Source organism: Dreissena polymorpha, chromosome 16 (genome assembly GCF_020536995.1).
Source record: "Dreissena polymorpha isolate Duluth1 chromosome 16, UMN_Dpol_1.0, whole genome shotgun sequence".
In the NCBI taxonomy this organism is placed as follows: Eukaryota; Metazoa; Mollusca; class Bivalvia; order Myida; family Dreissenidae; genus Dreissena; species Dreissena polymorpha.
Genome location: NC_068370.1, coordinates 7905367 through 7921917, shown reverse-complemented (window position 1 = coordinate 7921917; position 16551 = coordinate 7905367). Strand labels below are relative to the sequence as shown.

General features: G+C 35.8%; 1 long non-coding RNA gene across 5 annotated transcripts; it reads left to right on the top strand.

Annotated features, from left to right (window-relative positions):
* The first annotated feature begins 3843 nt into the window (after window positions 1–3843).
* LOC127862605 (uncharacterized) lies at window positions 3844–9092 on the top strand. Of its 5 annotated transcripts, XR_008040701.1 has the most exons (5): window positions 3844–4189; window positions 4364–4430; window positions 4599–7694; window positions 7828–7887; window positions 8052–9092. It is a non-coding gene; the product is annotated as an uncharacterized LOC127862605 (long non-coding RNA). The 5 variants fall into 5 exon arrangements; XR_008040700.1 differs by having other exon boundaries at window positions 4364–7694; XR_008040699.1 differs by having other exon boundaries at window positions 3844–4430.
* The last annotated feature ends 7459 nt before the right edge of the window (window positions 9093–16551 follow it).

Sequence of the window (16551 nt, the reverse complement as noted above, 5' to 3'; positions counted from 1 at the left end):
CACATTTTGATGTATGATACTCCACAATAGGTCTAATTACAAGAATACTGCTGAGAGAAAACGCATTCGTGCTTATAGAAATTTTGAACTTTAAAGTATCGAGTTAAACCGAACGTCGTTAGATAGCGAATAGTTGATAAAACTGTGTTTGTATCGAAGCGGTTTATTTTAACTGTCACAATAACGCGTGAACGCATTTCGATGAAATTTTCACAATCATAACCAGCAAATAAACAGGAACAATAAGAGTTTAAATATTTTGCAAGTAGATAAGTGGATATATGTCAAAATTTCTGTTTATTGGTAAAACTTGGGTTGATATGAAGAAAAGATTTTCATTTCGCAATATGATACAGTAATATTTGCATCATGCGATGGGGAATTTATTTCTGTGCATTTTGGTGTAACATACTTGATGTTTTTGTAAAACGCTGCAGTTATACGGGCAGAAAACCATATCACAACAAACACACATTTCATGAATCGTAATTTTGACCCTTCGTTGTCAGTGCAAATCGACGACGTCATTTCAATGAAACTCATCTTTCAACTTAAAGGGGTGTTTACATATCGACGATAGAAAATTGTGTTTCTTTGACAGTGGTTTAAGTGCAATATCTATAGAACCAGTTGTCCAAATTCCATAAAATTTTCACCAGATGAACCGAAATTTCGATGCGCTCATACTGGTACTATTTGTGTATACAAAATCGAACGCGCGAGTTATGAAATTTTGATTTTAACGCAAATTTTCTCGATATTTCAAATTTTCAAGAACAATTGTACACATAACCATACTATTTGTATATCATTGTATAGGCGCCAGTGTGCTGAACATTTTGATATATGTGGTTTGATATTTATTTTCTATATCTTCGTTGTACTAGTACAAATCACAAAACACAGTTGAAAAAATCACAGCGCGATAGTTGCTCTTTAATAAAGTTAGTGCGAAATCATATCGAGCTGCTTTCGTCAGTCGAACGTCATGAAAACATTTGAGTTCTCGGAATTGAAAATAAATATTGAATTGTTCAGGCTATGTAGAAAACTAAATGGGTATACGGGAATATTTTGTGCTGATGTTAAATGTTCAGTAATAAATATTTTGATGGATTACTCACATATTTGATATGATCTAGGATTATTTCAGAATGATAGGTTAGTAAATCTATGTTTGACTAGATTTTTTTATAATATAGATCTCTACACGCATTTTCTAGTTTTTACATTTACTCTAAAAATCTGCGTTGGGTACGCCTCATAACAAGATTTGAGACCTAAAGACCATGGATTTGCTTTAACTCGAAGGAAATACTGGATGGATTGTACGGACTCATGCTTATCAATTTGTATGCCCATTCAAGCTGTGTGTAAATATTTCGGCTTGTATGGTCATGAAAAAATATCATCACAAAGTCAATATTTGTAGGATTTTTGCATGGTAAGTATGATTTTTAGATTTGTCATCAAATACACATTCGATCGTAACTCAAATCATGAAGAATAAACATTTTCCATGTGCTTTTCTGTCATTCTTCGTTTGGTCGTTGAAGGGTTCGGACGTGTTTTTCGAAGCTCTCGACGTCGTGACCTAATTATAATTTGAACTGCGCGGGTAAAGAACGCTCAGTTGCGGCTTGGACATTGACCAATACGGACGTGTTTTTAAAGCGCTCTGAAAAAAGTTTTGACTTTTAAATTTTTTTTACTACGACAGAATCTTAGTTGACTGATGGTCTTTGACAAAGACAGACTTGTTTTTGTGAGCTCTGAAAAAAATTTGACTTTGAAATATTTTTACGATTAAAAAGTTTCAGTTGACTTTTGAACGTTGACGAAGACGGACGTACTTTCGTGAGCTCTGACTATTGATGAAAAGTTTTGAGTTTTACTGACTTGTACTTTGAGAGTAAAATTGACTTCGCGTTATAGAATAGCGACTTGGTACTCAGGTTGTTGAATGACTGGATGACTGAAGTGTTAGGTTATTGTTATGAGATAACAACTTGACTTTGACTTGAGTTGTGAAATGAAATCATACTCTTATGCGATGTTAACTTTTGAACGTTTAGTATTGACTGACAACGAACTTTTGTGAGCGTTATATATGAAATGTTTGACTTACATTAATTTTTTTGAACGACTTTACTTCAATTTAAGTTTTGACATCGGACTGATCGGACGTGTTTTTTAAAGCCCTGACTGTTGTGAATAATTAAATTTATGTTGTGGTGTCAAGCGATTGACTGTCAGTTGAGGTTCAGATGTCGAGCTGTGCGGACGTGTTTATCGAGCTGCTGTCTACAAAAAACGTGAGTACAAATTTTTTTCGTTTTACTGTTTACAAGTTGCGTGATGATGTATGATGGTTGTAATGTGTTGGGTAGAAATTACTCAGTGCTGATACAGTGTCGATATGTTGTGATGAGCGATAATAGTGGATGATGGTGGAACAGAATATTCATTGAGCTATTTTGAGGAAGCGAACATATGATGGAAAAATGTTGCAAAAATATTAAATGACAATGTATTGAATCGCTTTTGTTGATATGTATGATATTGATTAAATTGTATTTGCATGCTGTAACATTTCTATTCCATTTCAGGGGGCTGTGGTGAGTATTGTAGTATAAATTTGTTTCAATAAATCATGATGAATGAAAACTGATTTTGATTCGTTTTGTACAGGTTTACTTGTATAGAAGTGTAATGCGTTGGGTAGAAATTAGAATCTACTCAGTACTGATATAGTGTCGATATGTTGTGATTAGCGATGATGGTGTATGATGGTGGAACAGAACATGAGCTACTTTGGGGAAACGAACATATGATTGAACAATGATTGCAAACATATTAGATGAATGATATGATATTGCTTAAATTGTATTTGCATGCTGTAACATTTCTATTTCATTTCAGGGTGCTGTGGTGAGTACTGTAGATTGTAGTGCATATGTATAGAATTCAATAAAAGATTATGACTGAAAACTGCTTTTGATTCTTATTGTACAGTTTTAGGGATTATAAGTCTATAGCAACTCTGTCGGTTGGTGTTCATGAGTGTGAGCTTAATACAGCAATGTTTGAGTAGTACAAAAATGTTTTCGCTTTTGTGGTCGCCAGCTGTCCGTGATCTGTAAAGTGAAAATACACAGAGCTATGAAGCATACAAATGTTTCGAAATTTTATCAATGATTGTATACTATGCATGTTTTGATTTAGTTCGTTTCAGATTTGACATGAGATGAAAACCTGACATGATTTGAACAGAGCTGGGAAATGAAAAGGTAAGTCTGTTTCATTCCACTATGAACACTTGTATTTTGACAAAAGAAGAGATAAAGTGAGTTACTTTATCATCATGGTTTCATTTGGTGTATAACACATGAACAGAGGTAAACCTAGCTAGCTTTTCGTGTACTCTATTTTGGATGATGAGTATGTCAGTAACTTTAATTGTACGGCTAGTAAAGTATGAACATGAATGCTTTGTTCAGATTTTCAGATGTGTGCTGGCAGTTCAAGTCTGGCAGCTGGAGTGAACAGTCGTGTTTTCTGGAGCTCCAACAATATGCTAGAAGGTAAGTAACTATGTTTGTTTTGCATTGCATGTTTTTATATGTTTCAGACTTTCAAGCAGAGATGTCATGCTGACTGGAGTTGAGCACAGGGCAGTGACAAAGTGAAAGGTAAGTACTTTTGACTGAATGTTTGTTCTATGCATGTTTTGTTTTAATACATTTCAGGAGTGCTTATCCAGTGATGATATGACAGTTGGAGTGAACAGTGGAGCCAAGCAGTCTTGTTTTTGGAGCTACTCAACAAGTCTTGAAGGTAAGTTTAGAATTTCTCAATGTTAGTGAATTGAAGTACTGTCACTTGCTTTTGGACAGTCGAACAGAACAGACGTGGTTGCGAGAGCTCTCATATCTGTTGTGTTAAACTGTTTTTATGATATGTTATGTTTGTTTGTTTGTTTGTGATGTACTATTTTTCAGATGCTGATGGCAGTGATGGGTTTTCAAGCTGACCTGAACAGAAAAGCACTCATATGGTAAGTACAAAATAGTTGTTATATGGGATGTTTTGTGCATGCTTTTATGTTTCAGGTGTACTTGCTGACAGCGACGAAGACGAATCAAGAAGAGGAACATTGTTCAGAAAGTGATTGGGACTTGCAAACAGGGTAAGTGTAACACTTGTGTTTGTTTAATTTGTAACATGCGTGCTTTGCTCTGTTTCAGATTTCACATGCAGAAATTAAACAGGATTTCAACTGCTGAGACACAATTCATCAAAAGTAAGGTAAGTTTTAATTCATTGATTTGAGTTGTACAATGTGTTCTTTACTTTATTTCAGATTCGAGTCACTGGTTTACACATGGAAGAAGATTTCCACGTCGGTTACTCAACTCTACAGAAGCAAGGTAAGTCGATCAAATTTTTGTTTTCATTTGTACTGCTGTAATGTGATAGTAAACTTATGCTATTTTTCATGTGTGTCATGTACAGATGGATAATTCAAAATTGATCTGTGTTGGTTTATGTTCAAAAACGTTTTACATGTATGTGTGTTTGAAGATGTTTTGTTTCAGTGGATGTCCAGATGGCAAGCAGAACAGACGTGTTTCTTGGAGCTGCCAAACAGTGAGTACAAACGTTTTATATTTTTCAGTTGTTTACTCATAGAAGTCTGTGAAAGATGATAACAAGGGTTGAATTGCACAGTACTTGTGTCTAAAAATGCTGATGTGTGACGGTTTACTGAAAAGGGTAAATGCTAGCCAGTACTAACACTTGAGCAACCGTGGGATGTCGAACTAACTGATGATGTACTATGATGGTGAACACTTACTTTGTGTATCGAAATGCTTTTGTTGATATTTACTAAATATTGATTGACATTTGTTTGCATGCTGTTAACATTTCTATTTCATTTCAGTTGGCTGTGGTGAGTATTGTAATATACATTTGTTTCAATAAATCATGATGAATGAACACTGATTTCGATTCTTTTTTACAGTTTTAGGGATTATCACTCTATAACAACTCTGTCGGTTGGTGTTCGTGAATGTGAGCTTAATGTTTGAGTAGTACAAAAATGTCTTTACTTTTGTGATCGCCAGTTGTCTGTGATGTAAAGTGGAAAAAACACAGCTATGAAGCATACAATTGTTTCAATATTTTATCAATGATAGTGTGCTATGCATGTTTTGATTTAGTTCGTTTCAGATACGACATGACATGAAGAGTTGACAGTCGAACAGAGCTGAGCAAAGCAGAAAGGTAAGTGTGTTTCATTTTAGTATGGACACTTGTATTTTGTTTTTATATGGTATGTTTTGTGCATGCTATGTTTCAGGTGTACTTGTAGTCAGCGACGAAGACGATTCAAGAAGAGGAACATTGCTGAGAAAGTGAATGGGACTTGCAAACAGGGTAAGTGTTACAATTGTTTGTTTGATTTTTACCATGCATACTTTGCTTTGCTCTGTTTCAGATTTCACATGCAGAAATGGTCTCATAGCAGTGCCAACAGTGAATAAGGATTTCAGCTGCTGTGAAACAACTCAACAGAAAGTAGGTAAGCATTGAATGAATGCACTTGAGTTGTACAATTTGATGTGATGCTTTTCTCTGTTTCAGATTCAAGTTCCTGGTGTAGACAGAGAAATGTGTTTGAAGAAGGAATTCTACTACTGTGATTCAACTCTACAGAAGCAAGGTAAGTAGAAACAAAATTTTGGTTTAATTTAACTCATGTGTTTTGCACTGCATGCTATTTTTCAGGTCTCTCATGCAGTGATGGAAAAGAAGAAGATTTCAAGAAAGAATCACTGCTGCAACTCAGGCCTATAACAAGGTAAGTGTTTACTATATTGTATACAAAATGTTTCTCTGTTTTACTCTGTTTCAGGTTTCAATTGCAGAGATGTTGCAGAGATGTTTTGACAGCTTGTGGCAGAAAAGAAATTCAGCATCTGTTTCTCGACTCTAGCCACGAGGTAAGTCAAAACAAATATACTGGTTTGTATGTAATGTTGTTATGCCCTTCTATGTTTCAGACTTACATTGCTGTGACTGTTCCACAGTGGGTCAAAAAAGAGACGAATACAGGTTTCAAGAAGAAAATTGGCTGTTAAAAACCTGCACAAAATATGAGGTAAGTAAACTACTCTTTTGGTTTGTTTTGTGCTTTGTTATGCTTAACTATTTTTCAGATTGGAATGGTGGGTCGTTACAGAGCAGACTTTTGGACTACTGAGAAGTTGAGAAACAGAGAATGATTCAAGATCAGCTAGGTAAGTCTTGATTATTATGCATTGCTAAATGTTTTTTTCATTCCAGTATGGCTGTGGTAAGTACACAAACTTTCTATAATTTAATATTGAACTGTTTTTATGACCTGTATTCTGCATTGTAAAATGTCTGTTTTTCATTTCAGTATCCTGTGGTAAGTACACTAACTTTGTATAATTTCATATTGAAATGTTTTGATGACTTGTATCCTGCTATGCAATGCTTAATATATTTTTCATTTCAGTGTGGCTGTGGTAAGTACACTAACTTTCTTTTCTTTTTCATATTGAACTGTTTTGGTGACTTGTATTCTGCTATACAAAATGTGTTTTTTTCATTTCAGTTGCCTGTGGTAAGTACAATTGCCTTCTTTAATTTTCATATTGAACTGTTTTGATGACTTGTATACTGCATTGTAAAATGTGTTTCTTTTTCATTTCAGTATGGCTGTGGTAAGTACAATTGCCTTCTTTAATTTTCATATTGAACTGTTTTGATGACTTTTATTCTGCCATACAAAATGTGTTTTTTTTTCATTTCAGTTGCCTGTTGGTAAGTACAATTTGCTTTCTTTAATTGCATATTGAAATATGTTTTATGACTTTTATTCTGCTATGCTTTTTTCATTTCAGTTTGGCAGATGTAAGTACACTTCATTTATGTAAAAACTGAATATGATTGTTGTGCTATACAAAATGTGCTTTTTTCAATTTCAGGTCAGCAATGGTAAGTAGATTGTGTTTCTTTATGTATAATTTTGTATACATATTGTTTTTTTCATCATAGCATGTCTTTTATATTTATGCTTTGTGTAAGTAAAATGTTCATAAATCATTCTTATCTTCAAACTAAAAATGTATTGTGCTATGCAAAATGTCTGTATGATTTCAGTTGCCAGAGGTGAGTACCATTACAGTTGAAAAGTTAGTTTTGTTTAGTTAAAGTTTTGGTTCACAGTTCTGTTTATTATTTGGCAAAATTTACATGTATGCATTGAGTCTTGATTTCAGCTCGATTGTGGACTGAAGAAGATTGCCAGCAGAGGGATTGGATACAAAATACAAAGTAAGTACTGAGTTTCTTACTAAAAGTGTTGAGTTGTATTCATTGTGTGTTAATATGCTATGATTGCTATGAACATGACTTTTGTATTTCAGCGAAGACAACATAGGTAAGTAAAATTGTTATCTGTTTCAAGTTTACTGTTATAGTTCAATATTGTGTTTATAAATTGTAAGTTGTACAAACACATTCAAAAGTTTCTGATCATGCTTTCAATTTCATTTCAGCCCTACTACAAGACGAGTGTTTTCTACTACTAGACGAGTCAGCTTTACTACCAGGCGAGCAGTGACAACAAGGCGCCTTTGTGGAAACAGCAAAACAAACAAGTGAGTATTAGTTGAACAATTGTTTGAGATTGTTTTAATGTTATGTTATACTTAAATGCAAAATTGTGCACATAAATTGTAAGTTGTACAAACACAGTGAAAGTTTCTGATCATGCTTTTCATTTCATTTCAGCTCTACTGCAAGACGAGCAGTAACAGCAAGGCGCCTGAACATGCAACACAATACAAAAAAGTAAGTATCAGTCAAACAGTTGGTAGAGTTGTGTGTTTTTCTTTAGCAGTTTGTGTTTACTATTTTATTTGATCCATGGTATATTACACATGCATGTTTTTATCATTTCAGGCTGTTTACTTTCATCGTTTACTGTTTAACACAATTTGCTTTTCTATTTTCAGTGCCAATTTGCAAACCTTGATGTGGACACCGAGTAGTCAATACATACGTGTGGCGTATAGCTGCGACAAAACCGTGGGTCCATCGCACCGATAACTTGAACATTGGCCCGTGTATGGACATCAGTGCAACTTTGTGAATCCGTGTATCTTTGTGAATCCATGTAACATTGCGAATGTGTGTCGATCGAAAAATGTGTACATTCTGAACTGAAACGAACTCGGTGTTGCAAGTGGCAAGTGTTGACAGTGTGTATGTTTATGTTTATGTTTTTACATGAAAACTAAAGGAGATTGTTCTCCTACCTTTTTTTTCCTTGTTTTATTGCGCTGGCCAGCAATATTGATGTATTGATGTATGTGTTTGTGTTTAAACTATGCAATACCAAAATCAAACAAAAAATAAACATTAACAGTCATTAACTGTGTTTGGGCGGCCGAGGGGTTTAAGACTCCACAAGTGTGAAGCGCACTGATAGCACTTGGGGGTGAACACCTCGGTATTTCGGTGCTAAAATGTTTTCACGGTGCTTATCTTGACGCACTGTTAAGACTACCAACCAGTTAATGATTGCTTCATCTTTAAACAAAAAGTAAGTCTCTACTTTGGCACAAGAGACTCCAAGTACCAAATACCAACAATTAAAAAGCAGACGTTTTTCAAAACTATGATCGCTGAGATTGATAGTCAGATGGAGTCCTGCCCAGTTAGCTGTGTAGCGGTCTAGGGCGGGGTTGCAAGTCAATACGAAATGAGGCGCTATAAAGCAACTCGTCCCCGTTATGACCGTCAATACTTTCGACACTATCTGGGAATCCTTTCAACACCACATTGTTGCGCTGTTGGAAGGGTGGTAGGCACGCATGGTGACATGCCTGTGCTTTGCTATGCGACACCATGGTATTTTCGTACGGTGACACGAAATATCTTAATCTGGCTCTCTCAGAAACGCAGGCACGCGTTGACCGAACCTGACCGATGACCGAGCAATAACATTTCTATTAAGTGCTTCAATGCACAAAGTCTGCTAGGCTGGGTGGGAAGGCGACTTCTCTTGTCTGAGCACAAGAGGAACGGTCACAAGTCCGTGAAAACGCCGAGTGACACCACTAGCTTTCAATCGTACAAAGCAAAAAACTTTCAAACTTTTATTTGAGGGAACATGATAAATAAAAGTATATGAATGACTCTCAACGTTATTAGATATTTGCCATATGGACACAAACTATGCTACTCAATGTTGCGTTGAACATTAATTGCGCCTAACGAACTACGAGACTTACATAAGGCGACTCGTAAACTCAAAGCAGTTACTCGCTTTTAACTGCATACACATTTTGCACGACGATAGGTATAGCTTGTCTTTCAATGAGAAACATCAAAATAAACATTTATCAGTATTTAGGCTTCATATTTCGCATGTAGAAAATACGAACAAAAACACAATACACATAACGTTAAGTGATTATTTCTATTTGAGTTGATAGAAAGTTGATGAGTTGATGATGAAAAAATGATATATACATCGATTTGAGCGACTTTCATGACATTCTCAGAATTGCTAGCACAATTGATAAAAACTATAAACGCAGTTTTATGACTAACTTTGAAATAGTGCAAAGCAATTCCAATTAAAAACCTTTCGCTCCACTACAGTCTACAACCGTATTTGAATCTCAACAACTCGAATGTTCTCATTTTGAAACGCCAGTAAGTTACACAACTGCTTGAATATTTTGAAAAGCAGTATCGCTTCAACGCTATGATTTGGTTGTGAGATGTAATATATAGTATAGTAGCATCAATGTTACAGACCTGTAAGCACATTCATACACCTGCTTGAATATTTTGGAAAGCAGTGTCGCTTCAACGCTGCTAAAACGTTTTAGCTTGTCGCTAGCTAGCTTGTATGTTTGTTTTGATTGTGAAATGTAGTCGAGATTGGTGTGTAGCAATGTATAGTAAAGGTGTTGATGTTTCAAATCAGTAGGCACAAACACATGCTCTCAACGGGCACATGCGAATTCGTATCACGACAAAAACGGGTTAAACATACGCTATAATATATCTCTATGTTAGCACCACAGATGAGGTTGTCGCTAGCTTGCGTTGTTGATTTGGTCGTGAGATGTAGTCATGATTGGTATGTATTGTATAGTAGAAGACAATTCTCAGCAGCAGGTGGTCTGCAAACACTACAATGCAATTTTGCAGTTTGATACGAACGTGTTTTGTTCACGTGTAGTTGGTATGAAAATCTGTCGTGTCTGATCAATCTAACATATTTGGTAAAATAACACAGTTGGAAGGCAGTAGCATATCTAAGGTTGTGCTATGTTACAGCTCCACTAATAGTTATTCGTCTTGCAAGATACTGGAACAGATGTCCACATGTTATTGTATATTATCTGATTTAGGATATTTTGAGAAATTATGCAACAGAACATTTCTGCAAGATGTGAAAAAAATATCTATTTAAATGGGATTTCTGAGGTTTAGCCATCGCCGAAAGGCCAATGTTTCTTCGTTAATGCATGGCAAAAGTAAAGGCTATATTGTTTGCTAGTATGCTAGTCCGTATTGCATATTGCAAGGTGGTAAAGCGGCTCTTTTCATTTTGCTGTGAAAAGAACGGTCACAAGCCCGTATAAAACGTTGAGTGACACCTCTTGATCATGTAGCTTGTATGAAACGTGTTAACACAACCACAGTAGTTCAACGCAGAACGCTTTTCCTTCTTCGAGGGAGAAGAAATCTGGGTGCAAGTCCCGGCTTTGGTTATAACACAAATACTCGCTGCTCAGTTGCAATATTCATACTCTTACACAGTCAATATAATCTCGGGACCAAATGCCACTAGGCTCGATTTTGAGTTGCTTACAAGACAACTTAGGGTAACAGGATAGTTTGATAGTGTTATCAGTGTCTGGAAAGTGTATTCATTGCTGAGGCAAAAGGTACAACATAAACCAAATGATTGTTACCTGGGTCTGGATAGTGTATTCATAGTTGTGCTAAAAGGTACCAACTAAACATATTGATATAATTAAAAAAAATGTGAACACACTCATTTCATGTCTGCAAAAAGGTACCATGTGTCATATGGTTCCTTTTTGCACTTATATTTATTTAAATTTTCCACACACCCTTGGTGCAACAATGTAACATGTGTCATATGGTACCTTTTTGCACTGATATTTATTTAAATTTTCCACACACCCTTGGTGCAACAAGGTACCATGTGTCATATGGTACCTTTTTGCACAAACAAATTTTGCAATTTTCACTTGGTACCTTTTTACATAATCCTATATCTTTGGAACCTTACAAGATACAGCTTAGATAGTTTTACAGAATGTAGATTATACAACATCCTAATGAAATATACTAAAATGTCATTTTTGACCAAAATGTCATTATCTTTATTTTAACACCAAACTTTTTTTCTAGAACCAATTTTGAAGAAATATTTGAGAATTATACAGGCTAAACTAGCTATTTAGTCAAAGCCTGACGGTTGCCATAGAAACAGCTCAATAATAACTTATAGCTGCCCAACTGAGATTGTTATCACACATTGTGTTACTTTATATTGAGTATACAATCAAGTAAGAAAGGTGTTGTTTTGCCCCCTGAATGGTACACCCCAACCCATCTGGCTGATAACTAAATAACATAAAACGAAAACAACATATACACAATTGAAATAACTAACTTATTATTGTATACAACATGATACATGGAAAAGAACATTATTTGTTATTTGAAACTCGCGGTTATTTCATGACAACGACCTAATGGTTATTATGTATTGAAAAGCGTCCCGAAACGCTTTTAAAACGCTTGAAAGAATACTTGGACACGATTAAAGCCGAGTGCTTGAAAGTCTCCTGCGATACTGGGATTATTCCAGTTAGTTCCTTTAAATAACTAATTGTTTTTTTTCTGGTTTTAAACATAAGATTAAAATCAAATCTTTGAATGCTAAAAGAATGCTGCTAGACAGTAGTTCTGTTAGAGGTTATGTAAAGATATTAGCGCGTTTAAAAAGAAATAATGATCTTCTTGAATAATGTTTCAATTTCAGGTGATTCTTGATGACTTTTTGATTACATTCATGTCTTGTTCAATTGTTTATAATTTCAGAATTTGATATTCCATAAAGCAAACACCAGAATATGAATAAAATTTATCAATGTACACCAGTCCGCTAATTGCAGTCTTGTTCTTATTGTCTATGTGGCCAGTTCTCTCCACTGCTCTATGAATTTAAAGGCAATTACACACGGGCGGTGACTGTGTAATTGCCATCTCAAAAAGCGTGTTCGATTTTCGGTAGTTAAGACTCCAGCTATCGTCAAAAGCCTTTTAAATATACATAGTATAATAACCCATTGTATGCTAGTTATTAGAAATCAGGCTCATCATGTCGCCCATAACCTAAATACTTATGTTCAATATATTGAAACTATCGTTGTTCAAATATTAAGGGTCTTTTTTCAGGAATTCGTGGACTAGAGCAACATGCATCGCATGTGTTCATGAAAAAGTGCTTTAACATGACCATAATTGGAGCAAAACGCCATTAAACGTAATAATGTTACATAATCCATTTACAGAAAAACGTGTAATTTAACTGAGGTCACAAAAATATATATACCCCATATCTTCCCAGGATAGTATACATATGTCGATCTTGCTCCTTAGGTATGCTGATCGCGAGTATCCACCAGCAGCAACAAGCGTTTCAAGTTCCGGGTTGTTAACCTCGTCTTTGATTTCGTGCTACCGAAAAATTAGCCACTTAATCGAGGGAATGAAAACATATTCCATCAACACCGGCTGAATATACAAATTTCCAGTTGAGAAACTAGTCGAATAGTCTTATTGTCGAATTTATTGTGTATAACTGTTTCAAATACTCACCTGAAATTTCTAAGAAAGTTTTTTATCAAAGATTGTATCGCAAAAATAGTGTGTGGCGCTTCGTGTATCGCGCAAATTATCGTGTGTCGCTTTGAGTATCGCGCAAAATATCGTGTGTCGCTTCGTGTTTCGTGTGTCGCCCTTTGGACGCGAGACACGATATTTTGCGTGATACTCATATAATAAATAAATAAATAATAAAATATATGTAGGATCTGGCATGAGTTGTCATATCATACCATATTTTATTAAACAATTTAAGGAATTGTGTTAGTAAGCTCGCCAAAGGCTCGCTTACTAACGAATTTCCTGGACGAGTTTAAAAACATATGGTATGATATGACAACGAGTGTCAGATCTTTTTATCACATGCTTTTAAATGAGTAAATTAAATAAATATTAACGCAAACATAATGATAAATTCCGAATGTTGTTTACCTTTCGTGACGTCATTTGACGTTGCAACGTCGTTTCAGCAAAATAACACAATGCGATTGGTCGATAAACGAAAACTAAGCCAATGAAAACACTTAAAAAGTATATTACACATGTGTAAGATAAAAATATATGTAATGGTTATATTACACGGGAAACAGGGTATGTATGGCATGTGATAAATATACTTATGTTTCGCTTCACGAGAAAACCAGCACAAATGACAACATTTTCGATTTTTTTTCCATTTTCGGTATCTACGTTCCTTTCCGGTTCCATATGTGTATAAAATGTCAAACTGTTCCAACTATACCCTAAACTTATTTACATTTTCGTTAACCCATGTGACGCTTAAGTGAGCATCATTACGTCGTAATTTTGACGCCGCGTCTTATTTCATTTTATTTTCGAACCCAATGTGTGTGTGTGTGTCGCGTGTATCACTTCGTACATATTTTATTTGCAAATGTCCGTCATTATAATTTACAATTACAATGATGTTGTTGTTGATACCGATGACGTTAATGTGTTACTGTTTGGTTATGTCATATAATGTGTAAATATTAACATGTTTTTCTTCACGAAAATAAATACCGTAGTTTGTTTGATAATTTAAATGAAATCGGAATGTTTATATATTTTTGTTATACAAACACATGTACAGAATCCATAAAACATTAACAATTAGTGGTTAAATAAACCTTTAACAGAGTTAGAACAGTAAAAATGTCACATTCTGTCTAACACGCGAAGCCTTGCTGACCCCGAGCTGACAATAGAGGTCGCACGTTATCACGTAAGTAGTCGCGCCGTGCTTCAGATAATCCGGGAGCGAGCAGCTACACTGGACGGTTGATGTTCGTGAAGAGGAAACTTGGGTTCTTCAATAAACACAAAGAGGTTTCTTCACCGTCGCTGCATGTCTTCGCCATGACAACGCCGGTGTAGCCAGACGACATTCGAAAGTACTGATATTTCGTGCAGTGGACGGACACATTTTATTATTTGTATTTCGTTTAAATCAGTAGGATTTTTATTAAACAATTTGCGTATAGTATACCAGTACATTTGCTATAATGTAATAATTGCTACACACCATATGCCAGGTAGCGCATTGAAGTGTTCGCCTATGAACGACTTCCATTTACGCCAGCACCACACTGGGTAACGAACTGCAGCGTAAGTGCTACTCGATCCTTCCACAACCGCTGCCAACTCGTCCATTGTCTCTACGTCGCTTCGTCTGTAAGCGTTTTTAACACAGGCAAACCCGCTGTCTACGTGACAACGCGCGTGGCCTAAAACATAATAATAAGTCTTAAATTTTTTGTTTTTTTACAAAATAAAAGTGTTATAACTAGTAGCATGGTTGTTTTCTATGGATAAGTAAACAAAAAACATATTGTTTTCACAGGGAATCTGCATCAGGAACTCGATGGTGTCCTGCTGACATGTCATGACACGCCACAGGAAATATCCAATGGCGTACCTGTTTTTATTTTGGTCTGAAAAAGAATATTGTATTCAGTTATGAATATACACTCAGAAATTCTCCAAGCATTGTGTGTTTTGTAAAAACAATCGAATGTATAAATAATATAACTTTTTTCTATGCGATAATTCGGAACACCCGTGTGGTATTTTCGTTCAAAAAAATGCGTATTCACAAAGTAAAGCATAGTTGACATAGTAGCGCTTCGTAGTTTACAAAAGCTATTCGTAGCTTAATACCATACAAAACAGATCTAGTACTTGTTATTCATATTAAATACGCCCGTGTTGTTAATTACCTGGACAATTATCGGCGTGAATAATGAATTTGACGTTGTTTCTAGTGCCCAATCTATCATGGAAAGCACAGCGTTGGGACCGTGTGTCATCTTGCCATCTTTCCCAGGGGTTTCGTTCTCGTCGATTAGAGAGTTCAGTTGCTTATCGCCACTTTTGCGGAAACCGAAGATCTGCACTTTTCTGAGTGTTATGAAATATATTTAGCCCATCTGTCTGCCGTAGTGTGGTAAACTTACACTCTGACTTAAGTCAAAAGTGAAGTGGCAATATCGCACGGGGTCAGAAACGGCCCTCTAAACACAGTTTAAGTACACGTTTCTTTACTGTTTAATATGAGCATGCATTATTATCAACACCAATTATCGTATTGGTATTCGTGTTATCACTGGAAGTTTTAATTACGCCAGCAAAAGATGAGAATAAAACATTAAATTATTACTTATTTGTGTAGGCTAACAATTAATTAAGTTGTATTACAAACAACAACCTTGCGAGCGTCAGTGATGTGCGTCTCCATTGCTGTCAGTGCATGTAGCTTTTCTTCTTCTGTCACAGCGCCGACGATGTCTCTTCAAAGTCGCTCGCACGTACCGCAAACGTCCTCTCTTGGTTTTGCAATTTTAATGTCCGGAACGCAGAGCAACCAGATGCTTTTCAATGCCAAAAATTGCACGCACCGCGCATTTCGCTCTTCAGGAACAGCGCTATATTGCGCATGTAAATGCAACTTTCTTGCAATTGATGGAAGGAAGACGATTGAAATGTTGTCTTTTCCACTTGGGGCTGCTGGGTATGGCAGTCCGATTTCATCGGATGTGTACATGATGAACTGCACATCCCGCTTAACTTCATCAAACATTAGTGCGTGTTTAGGTTTTCGCCCTCTGTTTCCGTGCGTTCTCTGCGTACAACCACCCTGATTTACTGTCTGTATCAGTGCATATAGAATAGCACGTTTTACGTAAAAAAACAGCTGAAATGTTTCCCTACACACTGAAGCACCATCAATTGTAAAGTGTGTGCGCACGCGGGAACGTTTTTGTCCTCTCTTAGTGCTAGAAGAGGTATCCAAAAAATTAAATTACTTAAAATTCCCATAAAGAACATTTCTTTTTCATCTTTACTATTCTCATGCATGTCTAATACGGACTCATACAACGAAGATGGTGTGAAGTTTTTTTGACAATGCCTGCCACATCAACATCCCTTCATGAAATACTCAACAGCTAACCTACCAGGATCACACTTTCCCTGTTCATGTACGCCAGCGCTGGTTTTGCTGTGGACATGTTTTTCATTTTCTGACAGTGATCAACGATAAATATGATCGTTTTCCTTGTCACTATCGTT